The sequence below is a fragment of the Astatotilapia calliptera genome, chromosome 1 (assembly GCF_964374335.1).
Source record: "Astatotilapia calliptera chromosome 1, fAstCal68.1, whole genome shotgun sequence".
NCBI lineage: Eukaryota > Metazoa > Chordata > Actinopteri > Cichliformes > Cichlidae > Astatotilapia > Astatotilapia calliptera.
The window spans coordinates 24,817,714-24,831,304 of record NC_137422.1 but is presented as its reverse complement, the minus strand read 5'-3'; positions in this window follow the sequence as shown (position 1 = coordinate 24,831,304).

The following is a 13,591-nucleotide window of genomic DNA, read 5'->3' as shown; positions in this document are numbered from 1 at the left end:
GGAGCCTCTGAAATGTGTTGGAATTCAATTAAAACGTACACTCTCCGTAGGAAAACTGGACATTTTCCAAAAGTGCATTTCACACACCATAAACACTACAGAAATCTTTAAACATATAACCTAAAAGGGCACTGCCAAGCCTTTTAGATTTGTTGGGGAGTATGTATTTAAAAATTTCCCAAAAATAACAAGCTGTTTTGCATTTGAAAGAGAGACCAAGGCAGTAAAATCCTTAGAATTTATCGTTCTTGAACACAAAGATTTTTTTTCCATGCTTTCTTTTTCAAACGTTTTAATATTTCACTCTACTTCAGAATAGCTGGAGTCACAACCAAAGTATCAGTGTAGTATATTAGATAACACAACTATAAATACCAAATGAGTATTAACATCCACAGTTTAAAACACACACACACACACACACAGATATACATCACACCACAACATCACCACATCCACCAAAATCCTTGTATTGATGGCAATCACATTTAGTAACCACGAGTAACGCACCAACCCACACCCCCGATTGTCGATCATGATTATTCAGCACAGGTTTACATACCATGTCCCTTTCTGACGGTTTCATTGTACTTTGGAATCAGCTAACACTATCTGCAATATCACCATAGGTGTCAAAGTGCATGCATTTTTAAATGTAGTAAACAGGAAACAGCTCTGAACCACAAAGGAAGATATTCTTGAGCAATGCACTCAGTACAGAAAGCAGACTGCTCTGAAATTCTTTAAGCCCACCCCTAATGCAATATTACTCCCCTAGTGCAATACATTCCACTAGTTATCATACTGAGGTTCACATATGGTGCAGTCTCTGTCAAAATTCTAAATAAACTGTTGCCGAGCCCAAAAATCTATGTCAAATAACCACCATCTGTACCACAGCTGATTCTCAGTAAAGCCAATGCATCGTAGGCAGTTTAAGCAAAACTACTTCACGATATGGAAACAGATCTGATTATATAACATAACACAATAACAAATGTTGTTAAAGCTAACAGTAGGTACAGGGACTCTATTCAGAATCTCACCCTTTTCTTATTATTCCTCACCCAATCTAATACTGTCGAACAATAAACAACAAAAATGCATTTAATATGATTAAGGTAGGTGAAATATGTCCACACGAGGTGCAATATAAATAAAGAGCAAAGACAGAAAAGCAGGGGAAAAAAAGAAAATTAAGTAGGGTACCTTTAAAAATTACAAAAACTCAAAAGAAGGCATGAATAGAGGGTGGAGAGAGTTTGTGAAGTTTTCCCAAACTGTGGATCAGATCTAATTCTTTCTGGCCCGTGACTGTGTGCTGGTTTGTGGCTTCAAACTGCAGTGAGTTTACTTAGTGGGTCTCTGGAAAATTCCTCACCCGAAGCAAAACAGTAAGATGATAACCTTTGTTCTCAATTTTCAATTTCAATTAAACATTACTAAATCAGTGTGCTTTCTTTGATCAAGGTAACTGCCAGTTTGTGCTTTAACTAATGCCATTTACCATTAGAACTGGCCTCACACTGGTGTTACCACATTTCCCTTGGCCTCATACCTGTTTCTTCCCACAAGGTTATGAGGCTCAGTGGAGGGATCTAGATCTGCTGACATCCACGAATACAGGGCAGCAGTCATATTTACACAAACTTCCACAGAGAAGGAAAGAACTACTTACAGCAGTGAGCTTCGCAGAGGAGCAAGTGAATAAAAAAGATAGAAAGGACACCCATAATTCTGTCTGTCACTTTGCATTAGAGAAGAAATTACTCTAGTAAATGCACATATACACACATCCACACATCCACAAAAGCTTTTCCTCTAATGGACTATTGCTCTGTGATAAACGGTCTGGTGCCTCCTCTGGACCACCTACCCAGCAGGAAAATCAGGTCATGCACCTGGAAATGGTCAGAGCCACAGACACTAACAAACTGTATGTGATTAAAGGTTGGCTATTACCCAGGACCCTGGCACACACTAGTGCCAAAGAGAAGTGGGGATAGGTACCACTGTGACTTACAAATCTTAATAACAAAGGATTATTGACATAAACAAAATTTGAAAGATAGAAAGAAAGAAATGTTCATTAGAGGACCTGACAGTCTGCTGCTAACATACACAAACCAATGCTGAGGCAACAGTGCCAGCCACATAACCACCATGGTGCCCCAACTAAACAACTGGTGATGCACCGATCCACCAGCAAATGAACCAAATAGCCTGATTTCCATTCTTGGTCTCAACCGGTGACTGGGCGGTCAAACTCAACTGTGTCAGTCTTTGAGATTTGAGCATCCACAACACGTGCACAGTGGTAAAGGTTTTATGCATACTCGCAGCCAGTGAACACAAAAAGATCACCAAAGTTAACCCCAGGGGGACAACCAACTAAAACAAACCTAATCAGACACTGAAATGGCCTTCACACACCTAATATTGACATTTTAAACAAGCTAACAAAGGAAATATGGCTAAACCTAAAGTTATTGTATCCAGCACTCTGAGTAGTTATCGGGAAAATAGAGAAGGGAAAAAGAGAAAAGTGTTGACTTGATGACCTCTTATCTGGCAATTTGTAAACATAATTGAAAAGGACGCAAGTAACTGCCATTTGTTTTGTTATATAAATCTGCTGCACCTGCTTTTGTCAGCTGTTTAATTGAGTGAAAACCATGCAACTTAGTGCAGTTTGGGGGAATTTGTACATTTTAATAACTTCTGTTATCACAAAAATAATGTTTTATTTTTGTGATAACAATCAAAAAATGAAAAATGGTACATCTAAAAAAAGATTGAGTTTAGAAAAACTTTGAGTTTAAATATAGAAATATAGTAGCTGTAATCCTGATGTTTACAATTAAAAATAAAACAAAGATGAGCTATTTGTAAAATTTAACTCGGTCTAACCACCAAGCAGCAGTTTTCGAGTCTGGCTTCTGTCTTTGCAAAGAACACCTCCATATATCAAGTAAGACGAGAAGATGTGTTAAACAGCTGCTTATTTAAAACATCTGCTTACCTTTTGGCCAGCTGCACCGAACTAAGTTGATTTTATAGACCTGCAGTAGTAAGAATCAGTGATAACAAATTAGGGTTAAATCGCACTCCAATACACTCCACTTGCCCAAAGAATCCTATTCCATACATTTAAAATCGCAGTTAGTCTTTTCGGTGTGGATTATGTCTTGCAGGACATTATTTTCTTGGAAAACATGTCAGGGTCTTTACTGAGAAGGAAGCACTGCCTTTCAGTTTTTGGACAGCAGACAAACATCTTCCCAGTTGTTTGTACTGTAAATCACATTATGCTCCACAACACCCTCCAACAAACCTTCCGTCTACCAACACCTCCTACTGTGACACATTAATTATAACTTCCTGTATACAGCCTATCCCAAGCCATGAATACGTAATGCCCCAAAATGAGTCATATTCACATAGCAGACGCCCAGCAGTGAATAAATACAACCTATCCATCACATACTGCCCAGTGAAAAATTAATGAAAGCCCAGAGAGGCAAGCAGGAGGCTGGACCTAGCCGACGGGAAGAGTGGAAATTATTATACTTTATCTTTAAAAAAAAAGGAGAAAAAAAAGAAGTGACTTTTCAACAGCCATCGTCACAATGACCCAATTCTGCCATTTATACCATACAAGACCTGAGCACCTGCAAGACTAAACGAAAACACATGTCAAAATCGCAAAGAAAAGAGAACAAGCAGGTGTTCTTTTAATTTCAGTCCAAACAAGATGCTAACATGGGATATAACTTGAATTTTCTCCCTACTGAAAGCCATCTCTGTCTTTCCTTGGGATGGTGAAAAATGCAGCAGAACCTGGCAGGTCATTCGTCTCTGTTGTCCCAGTGGGTGGTGCTGGCTACAGGTTGACTAATGTTCCTGTTGAAATGCTTCAGATGTCTGAGTAATGACAAGCTATAAAAGCTAAGCTGACTATAAAGTCAACTAATCTGAAATCTACTGGCCGTTTTCCAGCGATGAGAGCTCTTAAAGTTTTAGAATAAGAAAATGTCATAACAGTATAAAAGGCTGAGGTTAGAGACTGTTAGGATGAAAGCAGTTCATTTGTAACCCACTGATGAAGGGAAGCAAAGTTCTTAATGTAATCAAATCAAACTAAAATGCGTTAACAGTTGCTAAATTGTTTCATTCCACAGGAATCCACTGTTTGGAAAAAGTGGAAAGGCGAAACAAATTAACAAATGGAAGAAAGTAAAAAAAGAAGAAGAAAAGACAGAATGACAGAAGGTGGCAAGAAACAAAGGAAAAAAGTAAAGTAGTGAGTTCAGGTTCTATCCTGAGTCTGAACCTCCTCTGCCCAAACCGTATTCCCTATTCTGAACTGCTTCCATTTAGCCCCCCTCCCCAAGCCCTACCTCCCCTTCTGTTATTGCTCCTTCTGCTCCTCATGTCTGTTAAGTCAGCATGACATTTTATGATGCCTGGATATTAAAAAGCAGTTTCTATTATGTGTGAGAGGGAAGTGGAAACAGCCATGCTCATGCTAGGTAATTAGGGGAAGCAGGCGAGGGTATATTTATGAATGCAGTGGAAGGCTAGGGGGAGACCAGGGGAATTGGTGTATAATGTCCTGCTGTCAGTAACAGTTTTCTGTTTAACTTTATACAAAACATTGTTAAGGGTGGAAATCATTTTGAATCTCATTTACGATCCATGACTTCTCTGAATCATTTGGTTTATTTGTCCTTCATGATAAGTTGAACAGACGATTGGTGCTGTGATGAAAGTAACTAGTACTAGCAGTGGTAGGAAATTAGGCCGTAGCAGGATAGATCTGGTTACGCTTTATTACAGATAACACAAGCAGTAGTCAACAAGCCTTTACTTAAATCGAAAACAATGCCGTCTAAAAAATAAATTGTAGAATAGTATTATTTTAAAGCTGTGAACATTTCTGCAAGTAAGACTAACATTAGTATGCTCAAGTTACTTCAGAAAATATTTTTTAATGCTTTTTCCTTCTTTTTGTTTTAAAAATTGGTTTAAGCTAAATTAAAATAGGCTGTATTCATATTGTTACTGTTAATGACTTCACATTTTGCTGAACAAACATTTGTTTTATGTCACATTTTTGTTTTCATTTTACTTCATAAAGCAATTTGGAATTTGAAATAAAAATTAATAAGTGCTACACAAATCTTATGTTGTTATACCCAAAACTCATTAAAAAATAATAATAAAATATAAATTTGTACTTGCAATATTCTGTCTGTTTACAATCGTCCCTTTTCATTTTTTTATTTTATTTTTAAAGAGATTTCATGGCAGCAGTGCAAGTTTTTTTTACAGATGGCCTCAAAAGATATACTATAAAACCACACACCTTGTTGTTCTTCTCCCCTGATGTGGTCAGCATATCCGCATATCCTATTCTCGGGAGAAATTTGTCGCTGGAGAACAGCCTTCTGACCAAACATGTTTCTCCCATAACCAAAGTAATAATAATAAGTTGACCTATCCTTACATGAAAGCAAATGCACCCAGTTCAGGTACAGAGAAGAGGAGTTTCTTTGAATAAAGAGAAGGAAATAAACTTAGATCAGTGTTTAGTTTTTCAGTTCTGCTCGGTGGTCCTTGTATAGTTCAAACACACACATACAGTGTGTGAATTGTATCCGTTACTTTGTACTATCAGGGTTGTGGCTTTTGGCCGTGTGCAGCTGTACTGTATCTTGCCCTTTCTCTGTTCAAAAACATTAAACAATATTTCCAGCCAGCCCCTCCTGGCCCCCAGCTCAATAACAGTTTGAGGCTGTGAGAGAAGTGAGTGGAGGTGGTTCAGACACCTCAGAGCTTTAGGGGCTGCCCCTGGGCTCTCTATGGAACCACAAACCAGTGCAGGTCACACTCAAGTTTGTTGCTTTTCGTTTTCTCCACAGCTCAGGGACAAAATGAAGCTTTAACCTCGTAATCTACCCAACGTGTCCCCCGGTAGCACTTCTGGATTTAGAGTTGGGAAATTACACTTCAGGTCTGAAAGGTACAGTGGGAGAGATGTGATTTTGAGCATAGTCAATGAAAGATGGCAGTTCAGACCATGGAACCACAATACACTGTGCATTCCTTCCCATTTTTATACTTTTATATAACGTTGTTCCTAGAATCAACAACTGAAGTGAGCAGTTACTAAGTGAAAAAACAAAAATATCACATATACGTTTATTTATACATGATTCTCTCGCTAATGGTTTTGGTCTGAAGGTGGGAAAAGATGTAATGTGACAGCAGTCTCTCTGCCACCTGTCACAGTGTGGCTTTAGGGGAAACGCATTCTGTCATACCTTCTCCCCAGAGCCAATTCGGGCCATCCTGCCCACTCTTTCTGCTGCACAATCAGCCCTCTGTTCGTGACTCAGGGTGGGTTCCGCTCCTTCCACCCACATTTCTGTGAAAACAACCCAATCTCAAACACACACTCTTTTTTGGCAAACCCATATGTAAATACACACTCCTGGAGCCACTTCTAAACCCATCGCCCACCCCAGTGCAGGCGGACCTATGGGGAACCTGACCCCGTTCCTGCCACTTAGCATTATATTCCTGCCTGTCTACTGAATTGGAAACATGTGTGTACTTGTGTGCTTAACCCAAAGATGCATGTAAATGCAGGTCTGCCAAAGTATTCCTACTAACACTTTGGGTGTGACTATGTATACAGACTTGAAACCCCGACAATGTTGGCAGGATACATTATTCAGGCCATTCCACACTCTCACTTCCAACCTTGATCTTTGTCCATCACTAGGGCTGCCACAAACGATTATTTTGATAGTTGACAAGTCACCGATTATTTTTTCGATTAGTTGACTAATCAGATCATCATCCATTGGATGTAAAACGTACAGCTTATTGCACCAGCATGCATCTGCTCTTATATAACTATCATTAGCTTACAGCTTTAAGTGTTTAAGGTATGTGCTAACTAAAAATAAAGACAAGATGATAGTTCATTAAATTTTAATGTTTCGGTGAAGTTTAATAAACTCCTTGTTATCTAAAATATAACAGGACACCGGAGTATATTCTCGAGCATCTCACACGTCTGATAATCAGTTGTCTGCTTGACGTTTATTCAGCTGTGTAAAAACTATAACTTTAATCTCAGCCAAACAGATTTACTCAGGAACAAATAAAATACTAAAAAAAAGCCAAACAATAACATTTTGAAGTTATCTAAGTGACTCATATATATTTAACCTGAGTAGCGAAAGACAGCGGTGGGTTTGAAAATGATTTGCTGGGAGTCCGGTGTTCTCACGGGCTCTAGTGAGCCTAGCCCCCGGCTAGCTATCGAGCTAGTGGGTAACAGACGTCTCCGAAAACATCGGAGCGTTTTTGAAAATATGCGGTGTCTTAATAAACTGAGCAGATATTTGAGGTTTACACAGCTACATTCTCGCCTGAAAATATGTTAAACGTTTATTTTGTGACCCAGAAAGAATAATAAGAGTAATATTAAAACTAACTAGCTGCCGCCATTGTAGAGCTGGGCGATAGAACGATAACAATATGTATTGCGAAATAACTTTTTCTCGATAGAAAAATTAAACTATTGCGATAGGCCTCACCGCTCTTGTCCTCTTAAATAAAAAGGTCAGCCAATCCAAATTAAGAAGCGCAGAGCCGAACCAATCACAGCCGCAGCGTCACGTCACGTGACTTGTTACGTACAGCAAAAGTGCCAAGCCGCACATGTGTATTTGTTTGGGAAGCATAATTTAATTACAACACTTTTCAAATAAAAGCACTCATGGAGTCGAAACTTTGATGCTTTATGGTGTTTTTATTACATCATGCTGGCGTCAGCCTGTTATAGCGTCATAGTGATGTCACAGGGGATCACATTGAAAGACTAAAAAGGTGTGTTGTACAGCTCTCTCCATGCCATTTCATGTGATATATTACGCTTCATGATTTCTTGAAAAATTTCTAAGGTCAACTTTGACCTTGGGCTCCAACAATGAAGGTCAAGGTCAAAGCCTTAGCCGACCTAGATACTCATGTCTGCGCCAAGGCTTAGTTTATTTTGTGACGTTTTAAAATCCATAAAAACTTGTGGGTAATATGATGTTTTTACTGATTTTCACATTTAGTGTGACCTTAACTAAATTTTTACCAAAATTAAATCTGCTCGAGCCATTAGTAGTATATACTAGGGATGTTCCTGCCGACTAATTTTTTAGTTGAATAAACAAGGAAAAAACAATATTTGACTAATCAACTAGTCTAAAACTAAGAAGCACTCAGATATCAAGTTAAATTTCAGAAATGTTTAATGGTAAAAGTCAAAGACTAATAAGACTAATAAATAAATTTTAAACCATTCATCACATTCTTCAGTAATGAATCATGCTGCGGAAATATGCGGCACCTTGCATCCTGCCTTATCAACATTACACATTGTGCTCCAAACAAACTTAAAACAAACTGATGTTAAATATGATATGAAGACATGTTCCTACAAAAGACGTTCACGTATTACTAAAATATGACAAAAAATTAACAAAAAAAAACCCTGCTACTGAAAGGTGTGGCACATTGTGCCATGCATTATGAATGGTGCACGCTGCTCTAAAATTCATGGAAACTACTTAAGTTAAATTCTAAAAGAAGACGATAAATCATCCATCCATTTTCTTCTACATATCTGAAGCAGCACGGAAGCCCAGAACTCCCTCAAGCCACCTCCTTCAGATTATCCAGGGAAACATCGAGCCTTTCCCAGGTCACCCGATAGACGTAATCTCTTCAGCGTGTCCCGGGTCTATGCTGGGGCCTCCTCCCAGTAGAAGCTGTCCAGCTGTCTCCTTTCAATGTGGAGGAGTAACGGCTCTACTCTGAACCCCTCAAGAAGGACTGAATTCCTCACCCCAGACTGATTCACCTTTCGGAGAAAGCTATTATCCCCCACTTGTATCCACGTTCTCAGTCTAATAGTGTTAACAAAAAGATCAGGCCTAGATTAACAGATTCATGACATTCTCAACAATGGTGCGCCATCTGGTGGCACACATAATTTACTGGCACTGGGCATCAATTAAATTGTAAAACAATTGCACCACTGTGCTGCCCTTATTTTTTCTGGGGGGGTTTGTGTGTGTCGTCAAGAGCATGCCAAAGCAACTGGTGATGCAATACAACACTATCTGTGATGAAAAAAATTGGCCAAACAGAACCCCAGAAACATGGTGCACAGTCTGACGTGTTACTGATATAAAAGGTGCACAACGCTGATGTTGCACAAGAAAATATTGACAAAAAGTTTTCCTTGAACACATTTAAAAGCAAGAAACAGAGTCTTCAAAATTTTAAGGCTGGTAGGAATTTTTCAAACACTCAGTTTTCAGTGATCCAAAACACCTTTTATGTGTGGACAAAAGGCCAAAACTAATAGAAAAAGGCATTTTTCCCAAAATACCTGTGTACCTGTGGACACAGCCTTAAAATGCCATCTCTGTAAGAGATAGGACACTTCAAAGAAAGGGCTAAAGAGCCAGGGACTTTCAACCCTACAGCACAGAAAATCACTGTCCTCTCACCATTTGTGAAACCCCCTACCTGCAACTCCCATTGTATGTGATGACAGAGGAGATCCTTATAATGTATAATGATGAAAATGCTGTGCCACTGTCACAAGGCAAAGTCTTTGCTTCAGTGTAAAGGACCCATGAGCCAACATATGGTTCAGTGTATTGCAGTCGACACTGACATATTACAAGCAGAGCTGGAGTGGTGCTCACATCAAGAGAAGGCACGTCTAAACCATTTACTCTATAGATCATCAGAGAGAAAGAGAGAGCTCTCCCTCAGCATGTACATGTACAGGTCTATTCAGCCTGAAAAGAAAAACAGAGAAACTACAGTATGTCTTCAGCGTACAAGTTCATTGATGTGTGTGGTAAGAGACTCATACAGAAGCAAGAGCATGAGTTGGGTCAGTAGAGACTAGAGATGGACCGATCCGATATTACGTATCGGTATCGGTCCGATACTGACCTAAATTACTGGATCGGATATCGGAGAAAAATAAAAAATGTAATCCAATCCATTAAATATCACGAAAGCACCTCACAAAACTTGCAACACGCCGTAACTCGCCTCAGAACGTCGGAGCAGTATGCATCACGTGATAGAGCAGCTGTGGCATGCGGGACCTGTCGGTGGTCTGGATAGCATTTGGAGCTTCGCTAGCAACCTGGCATTTCATCTCCGACAAAGTTATCCCCGAGAGAAGTAAAGAAAGTGTGTAAGTCCATCTCTGAATGTTTGTAAAGCATTCCCACGTTAAGCTTAACGAGCGACTGCCTCTCGCTCTCCGGCTGCTACTTCAATCTTGAAACTGCTAATGATCAGCTGATCGGCTTTTCTGTTGTGAGTCTCTCTTGTTTGTTTTTGGTCCACTTTGCGCCAGAAAGAGCAAACCAGCGGCTGAACAACAGCAGCACGTTTAAGCTTGATAAGCTGTTGTTACAATTTATTTAATATTACTTTCTACACCAGGATCTTTTTCTACGTAGCTGACGGCTGGTAACTGTGCAGGGGCGGATCTAGCAAAGTTTAGCCTGGGGGGCCGATAGGGCATTAACTGGGAAAAGGGGGCACAAAGACATACTTTTCTTTCTTATTCTCATTTAAAATGTCGAGCTTTTAATAAATAATTATCTGACACCCAAAGTTTTAATTTGATGTAAAATGAATAGAAGTCAATTACTGTATATAGTGACTATTAAGTCTAATATATATACCCTAGTAAGCTATAGTACATTTTCCTTTGGGAAGGTACCATCTGTGCAGTCTGCAATTTTGTTGAAGAAAGATGTTGAATCTATTTAATATTTCTTGAAAAATAATTGATTTCTGTGCATTTTTTTTCACACTGCATCAAATTAAGGTTGATTACGTTGATTAAGCATCATGAGGTGGAGCGTGAGGGGTGGTTCCCTATTTTTTATTTATTTATTTTTGTTGTTGCTGGGAGTTGGAACCCTATTAGTTAGGTTGCTTAATATTTACGCTAAGTACTCTTTAAAATACCAGAATAGGGAGGATGGTGTAGGTCTAAGTTTATTAGATTGATCAGTATTGCTGAACTATGAAATATTTTTTTTGTATACAGGTATAACAGAATAGCTTTAGTGTAGTTGTTGTTTTAAACTTGAGTATGAACTTGCAGACTTGCAAAATGCAGCAAGATATTTTAAAAAACAGTTTTGTTGATTAAAAAACACTATATCGGATTCATATCGGTATCGGCAGATATCCAAATTTATGATATCGGTATCGGTATCGGACATAAAAAAGTGGTATCGTGCCATCTCTAGTAGAGACCAAACTCAGACCACACACGTGTGCACAAAATAACCATGCGTTAGTACTATCAAAACAGAACAAAACTCAAAATTTGATTATTCATCTGTTCGTTTCCAGGGGTGGCTGTGGCTCAGGTGGTAGAGCAGATCAGCTACTGATCGGAAGGCTGGTGGTTCGATCCTTGGTTTCCCCAGTCTGCATGCCAAATATCCTTGGGCAAGATACTAACCCCGAGTTGCCCTCTGATGCATTCATCGGAGTATGAATGTGTATGAATGTAGTTTAGGTTGCACTTGAGTTTAGAAGTGGGTGTGAATGGGTGAATGAAGCATGTTGTATAGAGTGCTTTGAGTACTCTGGGAGAGTAGAAAAGCACTATATAAGAATCAGTCCATTTACCACTAATCCAATTCAGGGTCATGGGGGAACATATTCTAGCTGTGATAGAGCAATAGACCCAGTACATCCTGAACAGGTCACAAGCCTATAACACAGAGAGACAGACAACTATATTTACACCGACAGCCACACAGAATATTCAGTTTTATAATTACACTTATAATATTAATTAATTAAAATTGTAAAATATTCTATAATACTGATATTAATTTAACCTTGCCATACGCACGTGTGTGTGTGTGTGTGTGTGTGTATATATATATTATATATATATTTCACGGTTCGGTTCGGTTCGATACTTTGGTGTCACGGTTCGATATTTTTTCGATACAAAAAATGTTCATGCCTTTTTAATTTGTCATTTATTAAAATTATAAATATATATTTTAACTCAAAAGTACAGTTTTTAAATTTAACCCTAACCCTTGTGCGCGTTTTTTATTTTGACAGCGAATGCGCACCTGCGGACCACTTATGTGCACCCCTGGTTATTTAGCTCGTCATATTGCAGCCACAGAAATTCTTTTGTCCATGAAACCATAAAGCTGCACTTTCTTTTTGCCTTATAGTCTCATTTGTCATAACTTCTCCGTTTTGTGGTAAGCTTTTCTTTGGCTGTCACTTCTTCACCCTGACCTGTCTTATTTGGCTCAGCAGAACTAAAATATATATACTGCTACTTTTACACACGGACTCACATAAGCTCAGCGATTCTCTGCGCGATCAACCTCTCACATGTTTAAGCTTGCTGCGGGAGATTTCACTTGTCATGTTTGCATAGTAAGCTAACGATTAATAAGACGATGTCAGAGGAATTGGTGCGCAAATTATCATCACTCACAGATCAGTGCTGTCATTGCAAAGTGAAAGCAAAAAAACAAGCGCAAATTCAAACGCGATTTCAATATGTCACATATTGACAGTGGCTCACCGATGCCAATGACATAATTACCCAGCTACATTTCTGAAAGAATGCAAAAGCATTGACATATATTTTTCCTACAATAGCCCGACGGGCAGGGCAGAGAGATTTTTGTAGCCCGACTGGAAAGATAGCTCCGGGACGTCGGGCTAGCGATTTTGCAAGCCCTGTATCTGATTGAGGAATCACTCATCTTTGGAAAAGAGAGTTTATTACAGAGAAATGGCTCTTTCCAAAATAAAAGCTATACTATCCGCTTCTTCTGGGCTATATTCTCAGCAGCATAAGGAGAATCATGTGCTAACAGCTGTCTAAATGACTCGGCTAAAGTTAGTAGCATGCTTGTTGTTTTTGTCTTTGCACTAGGATGATGTCGGCGTAAATGTGCAGTCATATTCGTTGTGTTCCCACTAGTGCTTTCAGGTTAATCTCGTTGAAATGACCTTAACGCCACAACACAGCAAATCTCCGTTAACGAGCTACAGCCGATCGCCCAGTGCATGGGGCTAGACGGCCAACACGTTAACGAGCTAACTGCGCTAACACACTAGTTCACACCAATGTAATTAAGCATTGCATGGCACATCCAACATACTGTTTTACTTTAGTCCATGACTCGCTTACCTTCAGGGTCATACGTCACATGAAAACCAAAATAATTCCAAACGCCAGATCTGAATGAGGGTGGGGGAGGTCCATCTTGCAAGGAGAGCTTAACTTCTGTCTCGCTAGCTTGCCCCGCGCTCTTCCTCCTGACTATGCTGTCTGTGTTGAGCGCTCAGTGGATCTGCGCTCGACAGTGCAGCCTAGGCGGAGTAGTCGAACGCAGATTCACTGAGCGCTCAACACAGACAGCATCGTCAGAAGGAAAGTTGATAAAATAAATTACAAATGTTGTATTGTTCGATACATATG